Source organism: Coenobita brevimanus, chromosome 5 (assembly GCF_032717465.1).
Source record: "Coenobita brevimanus isolate Jiangsu-jjx chromosome 5, ASM3271746v2, whole genome shotgun sequence".
Lineage (NCBI taxonomy): Eukaryota > Metazoa > Arthropoda > Malacostraca > Decapoda > Coenobitidae > Coenobita > Coenobita brevimanus.
This window is the reverse complement of record NC_136958.1, coordinates 1,143,915-1,157,689: the sequence shown is the minus strand read 5'-3', so window position 1 is coordinate 1,157,689 and position 13,775 is coordinate 1,143,915. Positions and strand designations below refer to the sequence as shown.

General features: G+C 40.7%; 1 non-coding gene across 1 annotated transcript; it reads left to right on the top strand.

Moving 5' to 3' along the window:
- The first annotated feature begins 6,661 nt into the window (after positions 1-6,661).
- LOC145399459 (5S ribosomal RNA) lies at positions 6,662-6,780 on the top strand. Its single transcript, XR_013897306.1, has one exon. It is a non-coding gene; the product is annotated as a 5S ribosomal RNA (ribosomal RNA).
- Positions 6,781-13,775: the final 6,995 nt, after the last annotated feature.

The following is a 13,775-nucleotide window of genomic DNA, read 5'->3' as shown; positions in this document are numbered from 1 at the left end:
CAGACAGACACACACACACACACACACACACACACACACACACACACACACACACACACACCGTAAAACTGTCCAAGGACAATTTTGATAAAGAAAAACTTCCCACAGCCACTGCTTACAGCCGAGCTATAAAAGGACCTCGAGGTCAAGGTTTTTTATCTTGTGCTTGTCACCTTAGATCATCACTGTTTGTAAGTCCACCAAGTTTGGTGGCTCTAGCTTTAATCCCTCATGGAGAGTCAGGTGACATCCGGAATATCCGAAAAAGTCCCTGTTTTTACCCCAGGCGATCTGAGAGAATAAAGCTATACTGCAGTAAAATTTCAGCCTCCTTGCTTAGGCGGTTCATGAGATATAGCGTGGCTGACCCGCTTTTCTGTGTTCCAGGTAATATCCGGAGATCTGGTTGACGGATTGCCATCATATTTGGCCAAAAGAAGCGGACAGCTGTCCGACTAAGTTGACTAAGATTGACAGCCCTACGCCAAACAGTCTTTGAAATATGGCAATCTTAATATATGTAAGGATAATATTGACATGAACAATTAAACCTCCTACAAGGATGCACGAAGATTTAATAACAATAATAATAATAATAAAAATAATAATAATACTTAATACTAATAATAACGTTCAATCGTCCAGTAGTGAGCCGAGGTTTCTGTTCATCTTCCACCTGCACCCATGACTGGAGGAAATTCATTGCCCGGGTTCCATACCTCACGATGATCTTTGTTCAGTGATAATCCCTTCACCAGTCTAGTCTTTTTATTTTTTACTCTGTTTTTGCCACCATCAAACGATTTTGTTACATTTGAGAGAAATCTGGTCAGCTAGGGGTTCAATGCAGCCTTGATTAAGCCCACCTCCTACTACGTCACTTTTCTGGTGTAAGTATACTGTTTGTAGTGCTGAGGATGAAATAAGTAATCAGATGTCACCCAGTCATGGGGAATAAGGTGGCATTCCTGGCTTCCCTAGACTGCACATGGAGTGGTGCGGTGTGAGGTGATGACGTTTTTAGTGGTAGTGGTGTGATGACGTGTCTGGTGGTGGTGTGGTGATGGCGTGTGTATATGTGATGACGCAGTGGGGCAGATGAGTTATGTATTGGTGATGGTGTGATGTAGTGTGGTGTGGTGTGGCGTGCCATGCTGTGCTTTGTAGTGTTCTACTGTGTTGTGGTGCGGTGTTGTGTGGTGTGGTGTGTTTTGCTGTGCTGTGCTGTGCTTTGGTGGTCGTTCGGTACACTGTTACTCGTACAGTTTGGAGAAGCCCCGAACAACCAACAGCAGATCTTCATTCGGCCTGAGACTCCTGGCTGTAACTTCCTCTTAGTCAGGCCTGGGATTACACGGTGGGCAGAAAGTGTGGCTCACCAGGGTACAGTTGCAGTCAAAAGTTGTGTCAGACAGAGGTTCAGTCTGGGTCAAAAACAGTATCACAAAGGTCAATGGTCATGTCGGTACCGTACGTCATTTCCATCACCACTACTGTAACTCTCTAACACAACTCTTGATCCCAGCTTTAGTTCCTTCACCAATGATTCTGCAACACACTTTTTCACCCCTACTGTACGTCCTGAAATACTGCTGCTTCCTGATCTATCCTGGTATCAATTTAGTCAACTGCTTTTCAATTGTACCACTCATTAACCCCTTTCACTGCGTGGTTCAGTCTCGGTTATTTTGCTTTCACTTACTCCGGACGATATTATTCAGAAGACTGAAACATTATAAACTAATAGGGTTAATAACTTCAATCCAGTGTTGCAGTTTGTCCTTGCTAACTGCAAATAACTGCACAAAACATTGAAGAAACTTTTCGAACTGGAGATATTACATACGGCTTTCATCTACCCCTTCACTACAGAATTTTACTCCCAATGAATAAAATCGTCAGGTAGCAGGACTATATGAATAAATTTTGTCACCGAGAAGGAGGAATAAAAACATACTCTGTAGTCCTTCCAAATGGATCGTGGAAGTCAAGAGTTTTGCTGTGGGTGACTTCTGGCGACTGTACTCAAAAAGTCCCCGTCAGTCATTAAGTGCTGACGTATACACATAACAGGATATCTAGTCAATGATGTCACATATCAAATCTGGAGTAAATCGGGTGAAAACTGATTTTATGCCCATTTGAAACTTTTAGGCCCGACCCACCTGACAAACACCCCCCCCTACCCCTAACTGAGGGGTGACCCCTTGATGTAATATGGCATGTTATCGGATGCTTATTTGAAAGACGCACATTAAGGTTTTGGTTTCATGTCGACATGGAGTTATACGAAAAAAATGATTTTTTTTTTTTTTTTTTTTTTTTTGTCTACAGCTAGGGCCTTGGCTCAATTTGGCCCAAAATTTAATCAGCTGTTAAGGTCATAGCCTATCATCCCTGTAATTTTAGTCAAAATCACAGCAGCAGTTTTCTCATAATGTTGTTAACCGACAGAGAGACAGACAGACAGACAGACACACCAGGTGAAAACAATACCTGGGGAAGGGTAAAAATCTCAGGCAGTCATAGCGTTAGTAGTCTGAGTAAGCAGAGTTTCTCTGCTTGGAATTTTACTCTGGAATCAACAATAAGTAAATATATAAATAAAAAAAAAAAAAATCGTCCCAATAAGATTAAGAGGAACTGCAACCCTTTGACTACATTGGAGTTTGCGTTGCCAAATCAAATCGCCTGGGGTTAGCGAGAACGCACACACACACACACACACACACACACACACACACACACACACACACACACACACACACACACCAGTATCTGGATCCAAGCAAAATAAGGACAAAAGAACACACTGAAACATACAGAGAAACTTTGTTCATTCTCAACTACATCAAACGTATATATAACGATCTCTCTCTCTCTCTCTCTCTCTCTCTCTCTCTCGGGACTGTCGCTACACTAATTAATCGAGCAATTATGATACTGACCCAACACTTACACCTGTTTGCCTGGTTCCGAGAATAGCATAAATGGGTATCGAAAGTCATGGCTCAGTATCATATTAACGCTATTAACTGTACCAGTATTTATGTCTGCAATAGCACGGTCGCAGTCAGTAATTCATTTTCATAGTCTACAAAGCGAGTCAGAAGCTAATGTGATTTTTTAAAGCCAACCTGCAACAGTAAAATGGAACAGAAGTGTTGGAATCTCGCCTCATAAATTAGGCACTTCAGAAGTTCATGAGAATTACTGGTCGCAACTCTACATTAACTTTCAGATAATCAATGACTTACCTTATATGAGGAGAAGTGGGCTGGATTCACAGGTAAGGGTAAGAACTGAGGAGTTCAGAAGTATTTTTTGTCCCAGCGACCCCGGATGAACTCTGGGACTGGACCTTTGGAAATAATAAGAGACAGGTAAAGACTGTAAATGTGACGAAATGGAGTAACCGATGTTGATGAATTAGTATAGAAAAAAAAATAATGGTACATTAAAAATACATAGTATACCCAGAAATGCAACATACAAGTATAAGAGTAAATATACGTTTCCGTAAATTTGTTTCTTAACGGTAAATACAGTTCATGTACTTTTTTTCCTTTTTTGTATCTCATCCAAAAAGAATCGAACTTACCTCGTGTGGTAACCCTTGGCAAAGACTGACAGATCATGTGCCTTTATTGGAATGGGTATTTTGGCATCTTGTGGTTCCGCACTCGTTGTTTGGAAGTTACAAGCCCGCCTTTTTATTACTTATTTATTTTCTATTTTTGCGATAAAACCACATCAATGGCAAAAATACAAAATTGGAGAAAAGCCTCTCGAGACAACAGGGCTAGGAAAATACATAGTATTTTTCTGGCAAATCGCCAAGAAATAAAATCGTAAGGCGGTGGGAACGAGTGCTGAGAAGGACAAAAACCAGAAGAGACAAAGAAGAAACAATATTTTCCTTCCGAAAAATGCAATAATAATATTCAGTGGTCTACGGTACCGACAGGATAAAGATCAGGGTTGGAAATGTAAAAAATCAGACAGTCCAGCGAATTACCAGATGCAGAAAATCAGTAGTCAGTAGAATTTCACGCAGTCAGAAAATTTACAGATTACCTAAGTTTATAGATGATCTATAATTTACAATCAGGGTATCAACATAATAGAAAGTTATAAGAAAAATCTTCAGATTAAAGAATGACTGACATACAATACTAAAAACAAAGAGACATAAATAACCATAAGCCCACAGCTGTAACTTCATGTTATACTTTGCTGCGGGCTAGGTCTTGTATTACTTTGGTAGTATATCGCACCAGCAGTATGGTCCAATCTGAAGTCAATAGACGCAAAGCTATTTTAACCTACTAATTGCTATATCCAATCAATTTCATCCAGCTTAGAAGAAACCCGTCACAGAGACAGACTTTACACCTATAATACAATGACATCCTTTATCCTATTCTTCCCATATCCAGACGATTATATTAAGCTTCTGAGAGGCCTTTCGCATCGGACGAGTGCGATGTCATGTTCATTGTACTTTTCATTACTACGGGACACTCCTAGGCTGGGAAAAAATCATCTTGTAAAAGAATATAAAAAAAATTCTGTACGCGTTATTGTACTCAAGTATTTAGGATCTGTTCCATACTTTTGGAACACGAATCTATATATACAAAAATCGAAGATCCCAACTTTAGCGAGCAGATGATGCTCCATTATTCTATCGTTCTAAGCTGACTATAATCGTCTGGTATTTGCAAGGAATAAATGTGATGATTTCTGTTTGAAGAAGCTAGGGTGCTTTCCACATCTTTCAGCTTATTTCAGAATTAAAATATTAGCAAGAGGATAATCTTCCACTTCTTTTCATGTACCCTATGTGATTCTTGAATGAAAGTAATCTCACACTGCAATTTTCCGAAAGAGAGAGAGAGAGAGAGAGAGAGAGAGAGAGAGAGAGAGAGAGAGAGAGAGAGAGAGAGAGAGAGAGAGAGAGAGAGAGATTCCTTATCTGATTTAGCTAATGATTTACGGTACGTTTTCCATTCCTATGTTTCTTTTACGACTGCAACATTATTTTTCTCTAGCATCAACTCTCTCTCTCTCTCTCTCTGTCACGCACATCGTCCTTATCATATTCTCTCATAACGCTGTCTTTTCTGTACCGTCAGTATTGATATTTTTCCCACCTTTTCTATTTCTCTCTCTCTCTCTCTCTCTCTCTCTCTCTCTCTCTCTCTCTCTCTCTCTCTCTCTCTCTCTCTCTCTCAGTGCACCACACCAATACAACCCTCCATCACAACACCTTCCCTGCACTCCAACAACGAGATACGTCGCGGTATATTATTTAATAAGACTTCCCCTGGTGTGTGTGTGTGTGTGTGTGTGTGTGTGTGTGTGTGTGTGTGTGTGTGTGTGTGTGTGTGTGTGTGTGTGTGTTGCCAAAATATCTCGAAAAGCTGTAGACCAACATTCACAAAACCTTCAGGCAATAGCAACTGTGTGGATGTGCACATGCCTATTAATTTTGGCGAGGATTTGACCAAAGACAACCAAATGCCAGCCGCAATAAGGTTTCAAAATATGGAATGACTTTTTGTGAAACGCGGTGACTTAATCCCGCTGAGTTTTGCTAATTTTCTTCAAATTTGATTTCTTGTAGCTCGTGCCTTAGCCAACAATAAATTTATGCGGGCGATTAGCATTCGGCCCTCAAATGATTTTGTTTCATTTCTTCCTAAACTTGACTTACTTGTAACTGTATTTCATGAGTCTTTATTTTCAACGACCATATTCTTCCAATTCCCTTTATCCCCCTTCATATACTTAACTCTCCCTTCCTCCTCTCCTCATATTCCCTTTTTTCTCTCTCTACCCTTTTCTACCCTTTCTTCCAGCTCTACGCCACCATCTCACTCTCACCTTCATCCCCCCCCACTCTCTTTCTTTAAGACTTGCCCTTACATCCCTTTCCTTCCTCCTCTTTGTTTTTCTATTTTGCTGCCTCCCACTCTTCGTCTTCCGTTATTTCTATTCTCTCTCTCTCTCTCTCTCTCTCTCTCTCATTCCGCACATTTCCCACCTTCTCTCTCGCCCTCCCTCTTCCCTTCCTCCTCTCTTCCAATTCCCTCCTCCTCTCCTTTCTTCCTCCATCTTTCCCTCCTCCAGCCAGGGTACGTACCGAGTTAGGAGGAGAGAAAAATGCCGCGTTGCTCAGGACAAGAGAGTCGGGTTCATATTCGCCATCTTTTCATTTTTTGACTCATTTTGCTCCCCAGTCAGGTCTCTCTCTCTCTCTCTCTCTCTCTCTCTCAGTGATACAGCCAGTAGAGAGGTGACCTGGTGTCTCGGAGAACGCGAGTTCGAATCCTGACTGGGGCAAGGAACAGTTTAAAAGAATTTGAATTTCGTTAAAAGCTCGCTGTACTGATCAAACCTAAGACCCGCCAACATGGAATATAAACATCTTAGCTAATACCAATACATCAGTCCTGTATGAGACAGTCCTAGTACGTATTCAATATGGACGGTGGGTGTTTGCGCCGAAGTGGTGACATGTGCTGGAGTATGGTACGCAGAAGGACTACTGGGATTCAGGGAACGGGCAATGAAAGCCTAAGACTAGCGGCGAAGGCATAAAAGAGGGAGTGGGGTGTTGGGAGTCGGTTTCAGAGCTAGTCCTTTTATCACATACACAAACGGCAGTACCACGTTGAGTACACTGCTTCCCGTCCGTTCAGCGAAGTTAAGCAACGTTGGGTCTGGTTAGTACTTGGATGGGTGACCGCCTGGGAACACCAGATGCTGTTGGCATCCCTACGTGTCAAGTGGGGTTGGTGGAGGATTAGTGCCCCTCCCCGTAAAACAATTAACTCTAAGCCCTTGGCCACCCCGTCTGGGATACATGGCGTCTGGCAATGAATGAAAATGAAAAACGGCAGTGGTGAGGAATTAATAGCAATCTCCAATTCGCTGACGACCCTATGTTAGGATCATATTCTTTACTACCAATAACGGCAGTAATTTGTGGAACGACCGGAAAATATACATGATCGGAGGAACTGCCAATGTCTGTTATTTATTTATTTACAGACGGGGTCAATATCCAAGATGTGTGATTATGGCAGGGAAGGTCATTTACTCAGTAGATCTTCTCAGGTCAAGGGTTTATGTACATTAATTATCGACATGCTTATGCCATCAAGCAACTGTTGCAAGTGTACCCAATAAATCACACAAAGGTCTTGGTTTTACTGACTGATATTTCAAGTACAAGACCTGACCTGTAGTATTCCTCGTATACCAGAGAATGGCGAGACCACTACTTGAAGGAAGGGGCGAAGTACGGGGCGCAGCTCTGACCATCTTACTTAGAGGAGGAGATGGAGAGAAATTGGGCGTGCAACTTAGAGCAAGCAAATTAATCCTAGCTCTGAGACGCCGACCATAGTATGAAAGGCTTAGGGAACTTTGTCTAGCTTCTCTTAAAAAGCGTAGATTCAGGGATCAGGTCAATTAGCGTTTCAAAACACTCAGATTTCAACACTTCATATGCAAACAAATTATTCATGAGTTGAACATGGTCAAATGGTATGAAACGGAAGGGTACAAGAGGTAATATTCATGCAATAAACAAAAATTTCACTTCACACTTCAAATGAATGAAACAGATTACCAACACATGAAGTAAATGTTAAGACAGCTGGCACTTATTGAAGAAAAAAAAAAAAAAAAAAAAGGGGGGGGGGGGAGATTTTAGACTGCCTGGCGTAAAAAAAATATTCTGGACCAGTTCAAACCGGTCTAAGACGTTTGGCCCTCCCTAGATGCTCGTGAGAATGGACTGAGACCGGTCGCATCCTGAATGCTGATCTTGACTGGAAGTTCGAAAGGTGTAGCCATATGGAAAACAGATAAGTATGTAAACACAAAGTGAAGATCATCCAACGAAATATTACCTCAGGAGTCATTAACGTACAACTGCTTCTGTATCATACGAGAGATGTAATAACCTGGCAGTCTACTAATCACCACAGTCATCATTAAAGGGCTTCGTATTATACCGAATGGTGAGAAAAACAATCATCCTGACGTTAAATCTGAAACGTATTTCTCTTACGCAAGGTTTAAAGCACCCTTTCTCAATGAATTATTCTAGAAAAATATTTGAAACTACCGTCCTTGCCTTAAAAAAATACTCGATATTTTTTTATATATATATAAACGCACTTCCTTTCAGATATGATTACTTCAAGAACTTGGGTGCGAGTAACTTTTTTGTTTTTCCTGCTTAGGCCTATGCTATTACTCATTTTAACTGGCATCTCTATTCTACCAGCTTCCCACGTTGGTACTGGCCGCCAATTGTGCGAAATTTAAACTTTTTGAAATATATACCTTTTAAACTGTTCACTACATTCTCTATCCGCTCTCAATTATTTCGCCACGAGGTGTTGTGCGCTAGGAAAAGTATAGAGACTGATCTAACCCAGCCCTAGAAGGTTAGAGTGCACTGGATTAGTCAAAAAAAGGTCGAAATATTATGCACTAATAATATTATAACTCTAAGGAGTGCTAGGTTCTTTCTTTCTTTCCTTCTCTCTCTCTCTCTCTCTCTCTCTCTCTCTCTCTGCCGCCTCCCTCACCCGCAAAAGAAAAAAAGATGTTTCTCTTTAATTAAAACTCAGAAAACCCTTCGATCTAGTGTGTCGAAATCTGAACTGGTGCAGCCCAAGAGAATGTGCAAAAAGCTGTATTTTTTCCCTTCAACTTTCAGCTTTAATTCAGATCCGCTTTGGTTCCGTGTGGGGGTAAAAAGGACAGGTGACTGAAAAGAGAGAGACATGCTTTCCTTTCCAATAAGCTATGAGGGTGTTAGGCTGAAGTTATGATTCCCCTCCCCCCCTCTCTCTCTGTCTCTCTCTCTCTCTTTCTCTTTCTCTCTAACTTCAACAGTCATAAAAACTCTGACTTTGGTCGTAATTCTCAGTTTTCAACTCCTTCGTATGGCCATTGAGGAGAGGGGATTAAGTCCAGCGATTTTGCAGAAAGTTTGAGGTACGATGACATAAAAACAACCTGGAAAAAGACGAAGGAGTACTCAACACGAACGACCCACCAACTGGCCTAGGGGACGAACACTTGTCTTTGATCTGTGACCTTGACCTTCGACAAATTACCCTCAAAATCAAATCACTTCATAATTGCCTCAGCGATAACCCTTTTACCGATTTTGGTTCAATAAAACCAAAACTGAGTTGATTTTGTCCAGTTACCTTGATCACTCATTTGCCAGTGACCTTGATCTTTGACTTTGCCTTGAGAACTTGACGTTTAAATGGTTGTTTCCAAAGCAGAATCTTTATCCTTGTTCTAACCAGAACCCTTCCACAAAGTTTTAGCTGAACTTGCATTGTGACTTTGACCCATTACCTACTGTTAGGGAAAATAAAAAGGTTAACCGCCCATGTGACATTCAAACCACCAACCAGGTTTGATCATAATCAGATCAAAGCCGCGATAGTTGTTTAGATAACATACAGACACACTGTTTGAACTTGACCTTGCCTTTTGACCTTGACTTTTGGCTGATTGTTTTCAACACTAAACCCCCCCCCTTTTTTTTTTGCCTGACCCGAAGCCCCTCCACTAGGTTTAGTTTATTCCACATCCAAACTCTGAGCTGATCTTGTCTTATAACCTTGGTCTTTGAACGTTCCCTGTGACTTTTACCTGTGGCTGGCTGTAAAATCGAAATCTTTCATCCTTGCCTTATCCTCAACCGATCCACACGCTTGGTCCAACTCGGTTAAAAACTGTTCAAGTTGACCGTGCCTTGTGACAATGAACTTGATCTATTGTTCTCAAAAGCAATAGGTTTACTTCTTCCTTGTCCATGAACGACTGCACCATAGTTTGATTAAGGTCTAATCGAAGTTACTTATTTAGTTAGTTTCACACACAAAGGTCAAAATTTACCTTGCCCTGTGACCTTGACCTTTGTTCTTAAAAGTAAATCACTATGTTGCCAAACCTTCCACTTTTCCACCAAACCTGGTTAAAACTGGATACAAACGGTTTGTTGATTTTACCAGACCAAGGTTTGATCTACACCCGTGACCTTGAACTCGGATCTATTTTTCTTAAATAAATATGTTTTCTCACCTTCTGGACTTCAGCCCTTCCACCAAGTTTGTTTATATCGGGGAAAAGAAACATGAGTTATTCTGACACACACACACACACACACACACACACACACACACTCTCTCTCTCTCTCTCTCTCTCTCTCTCTCTCTCTCTCCTCAAAACATAGGACCGGCTCTCGCTTCGCTAGTCACGGATGTAATAAAGGAAAAGAAAATAAGGGTCAGGTTGGAAGAAAGTGGAAATGTTTTCAAAATTCTGAGAGAGAGAGAGAGAGAGAGAGAGAGAGAGAGAGAGAGAGAGAGAGAGAGAGAGAGAGAAACAAAACGGCATTTATGAAGCAAGAACAATAATTACACCGAAAAGGCAGGCGTGAATACAGAGAGAAAGAGTAGGGCGAGGGAAAGAGAGAGGATGAGGTAATAGATAAAGAATAATGAGGAGGGGAGGAAATGAAAGAGGAAAATGCACTGGTGAAATGTTGGCCACGATTTGGAAGGGTGTAATCCGACCAGTTTCCCTGCTTTTTAGATTTTTTTCCTTCTTCCTGATTTCCATTTTCTTTTTTTCCGAGGCAATGGAAACGAGACTTTTATGGAATGAGTTTGGGTGGGTTGTTTTTCGTGGGTAGGATAAGAAATATAATGTTTTGTGATGGATGTGTACCAAGCAGGTCTACTGATGCAATGGTACACGAGAGAGAGAGAGGGAGAGAGAGAGAGAGAGAGAGAGAGAGAGAGAGAGAGAGAGAGAGAGAGAGAGAGAGAGAGAGAGAGAGAGAGAGAATGATGCGGAAAAGGGTAATGATATTGAATATGTAGGTTGGTAGAGGCGAGGCAGGCAAAACAGAGAAAAAAAGAAAACGAAAAGGTGGACAGGTGTGGTTAATGAGTATGATGAAGCAAGGTATGGAATATAAGGAAGTCAAGGAACAGGTAAACTTAGGATCGAAGTAAATGAATGAATTATGCACGAAGGAGCATATGATAGTAATTCGGCATTATTTATTCATTTACTTATTTTCCACATGGCAGTCGAAGGATTTACTCTTATCGATAGCTGCATGTGACGTATGAATGAATTTGTTGGACAATTCATCAGACAAGGTGTTTGATAGTTATAATTCTGTTACTTGCTCTTTTTTTGTTCTAGATCCTATCGTGCCCCATCTAATGGTTAAAAAAAATGTTCTGATTAGTAGGTGACAGGATTATACTCCCTTTATTTTTAATCCGGGTGTAATAGAGTTAAGATGAAGGTGAAGTTGAGGATGGGGATGATGAAGATGAAGTGGAAGATAATGAAGAAGAAAATACCGATGATGAAGATGATGAAGATGACAAACAATGATGATGATGATGATGAAGATGACAATGATGATGATGATGATGATGATGACACTTTAAGCACTTCTCTCCGATGTATTGCGCATTAATTCTTGTTGTTTTTAGACGATTTCGTTTAGTCGAGGGGAAACTTTTTGTGCTAGAAAGGTTAGATACAGCTTCAGCAACCTCTTCGGTACGAAAAATTATCCCCACGCTTTATAAAATCGTTGGGCATTGCGAGAATAAACGGAACTATACTCTTTTTATTCTAACCTGACCTAGAACTGCCGACTCTCCATCTTGAATACTGGGCTCTAACAACAAATTAGCACCAGAATACAGTGCTAGCCACGAAGAAGTGTTATTAAAACTGTAGCATCGCAGCATTGTTTTGTTCTGCCGTTTGAGCTACATGAAATAAGCTACAAAAGGACGAAAATCTGCAGTTGGCCAAGTTAAGGTAAAGAGAGTATAATACGCCATGGAAGTGAAGGGGTTAAGGAAGCAGTAAATGTGACAGAAAAATGAATGCGAAAATGAGAGAGAGAGAGAGAGAGAGAGAGAGAGAGAGAGAGAGGAGGGGGGGGTAAAAGGAGCAGTGAGCAAAAGAAATCCCGAGAAAGTGTTTGGGAGAAGAGCTGAGTGCCAAGAGGATGGATGACAAAATGCTTTTCTTTTTTCTTTTTTTTTCTTTTTTTTTAAGGCTAAGAAAACGCTTTTCTTGTAAGGATGTGGCTAAAGTGAATGCAGGGGAGGGAAGGAGTGGGATGGAAATAAGTAAAAAGAAAGGAGAGAACAGTATGTGTGGAGTAGCAAGATTATATGAGTAACTAGAAAACACTCAGAAAGCACATACCTTCGTCAACAATAACATTTTTATTGTCACTGTAATTCTTCCTTCCTACTAAAAGAATACTTTCATGGTAGCAAACAGTCACTTAATTCTACGGTTCTAGAATTCCCTATTACACAGTCTCAAAGAGCGTAGGCTATACCTCCTCCAGCGCCAATTATAATTTATTCATGCATGTTGATCCATATCCACTTCTAAATCCAATCAACTCTTCCTTGACCCAGTGCCCACCTAACCACGAAATTTTATTGAGATCCGATAACAACAACCTGAAATATACAGACACACAAACACGAGTCAATGCATATCCTCCGTCCACCTTCGTTAGGAGAGGCAATTAAAGTATTTATGAAGTAGCAAAAATATGTGTGGCAGCAGGAGTAAAACTAGGTTATAAGGCTCATAGAACACAGTAACACAACCCCCGATCATCTGAACCTGACCCTTGACCCCGACCTCTGACTGACCTGCACAAGAATCAGATCACTCGTTACCATACTGACACGTAATGTTTGTTGCCTACAATGTTTGATTCAAATCGGTTCAAGCACTCGTGAGAAGCTTGATTAATTATACACACATACAAAGAAACGGATGCACATAGATATATACACGCACCCAAAGTATACACTCAAAAAAAACGGGAACACACACACACACACACACACACACACACACACACACACACACACACACAAAGCACTGAGTTGTGGAAACAGAGCGCTTGCCAGATGCGCACTGACGTCAGAGAAGGGCAAGCCATCGTTATTTTATCTTTATTTTATTTTATCTTATTTTGCTACTGCCAGACGAATCAATCAGCATCCAAGAAATGAATGATATGATGAAGGCTACAGTGTACCTAATTTTAGTTAATCATGTCTTTCGTGGGCTAAATAAAAACATCTGAGAAACCCATGTGTAAAACCAAACTGGATCTTCTTTCTGGGCTGAAGGGGTTAATAATTTCTTGTGTCATTTCTTGTTAATATCGACATACTGTGCCAGCAATAAAAAAAGATGAATTAAAAGATACACAAGGTAAGACTGTAGATGTGTGAAGAGTCCCTAGTTAGAGAGGATAAGGTGTGGAAAACTCTGATACCGTTCTGTTAAATGAAGATGAGTACGAGCAGCAAGACTTGGTGACTAAGACTGAAACTGTTTTAAAAAATCAATTTGGAACTAAATGTAACAAAGAGTAAAGTTATATTTTTTCTGAAAGAGATGAAGTCATGAATGTAACAATGAGGAACTGGGTGACTGAGTCTTAAAAAAAAAAAAAATCAGTGGAGGTGAATGTAAAAAAAAGAGTATAGTTTTTCTGACATGGATGAGGTCGTGAACGTAACAAACACTAAAGTAACTGGTTTTCCGACGGGGAAAAGTGGTCATGGAGCGCGCAGTGAGGCTGAATAGTGAGAAAGTGGAGGATCTGGGAATTTATATAGCTAAAGCGAGCTCCCTAGCAGCGATGGGGT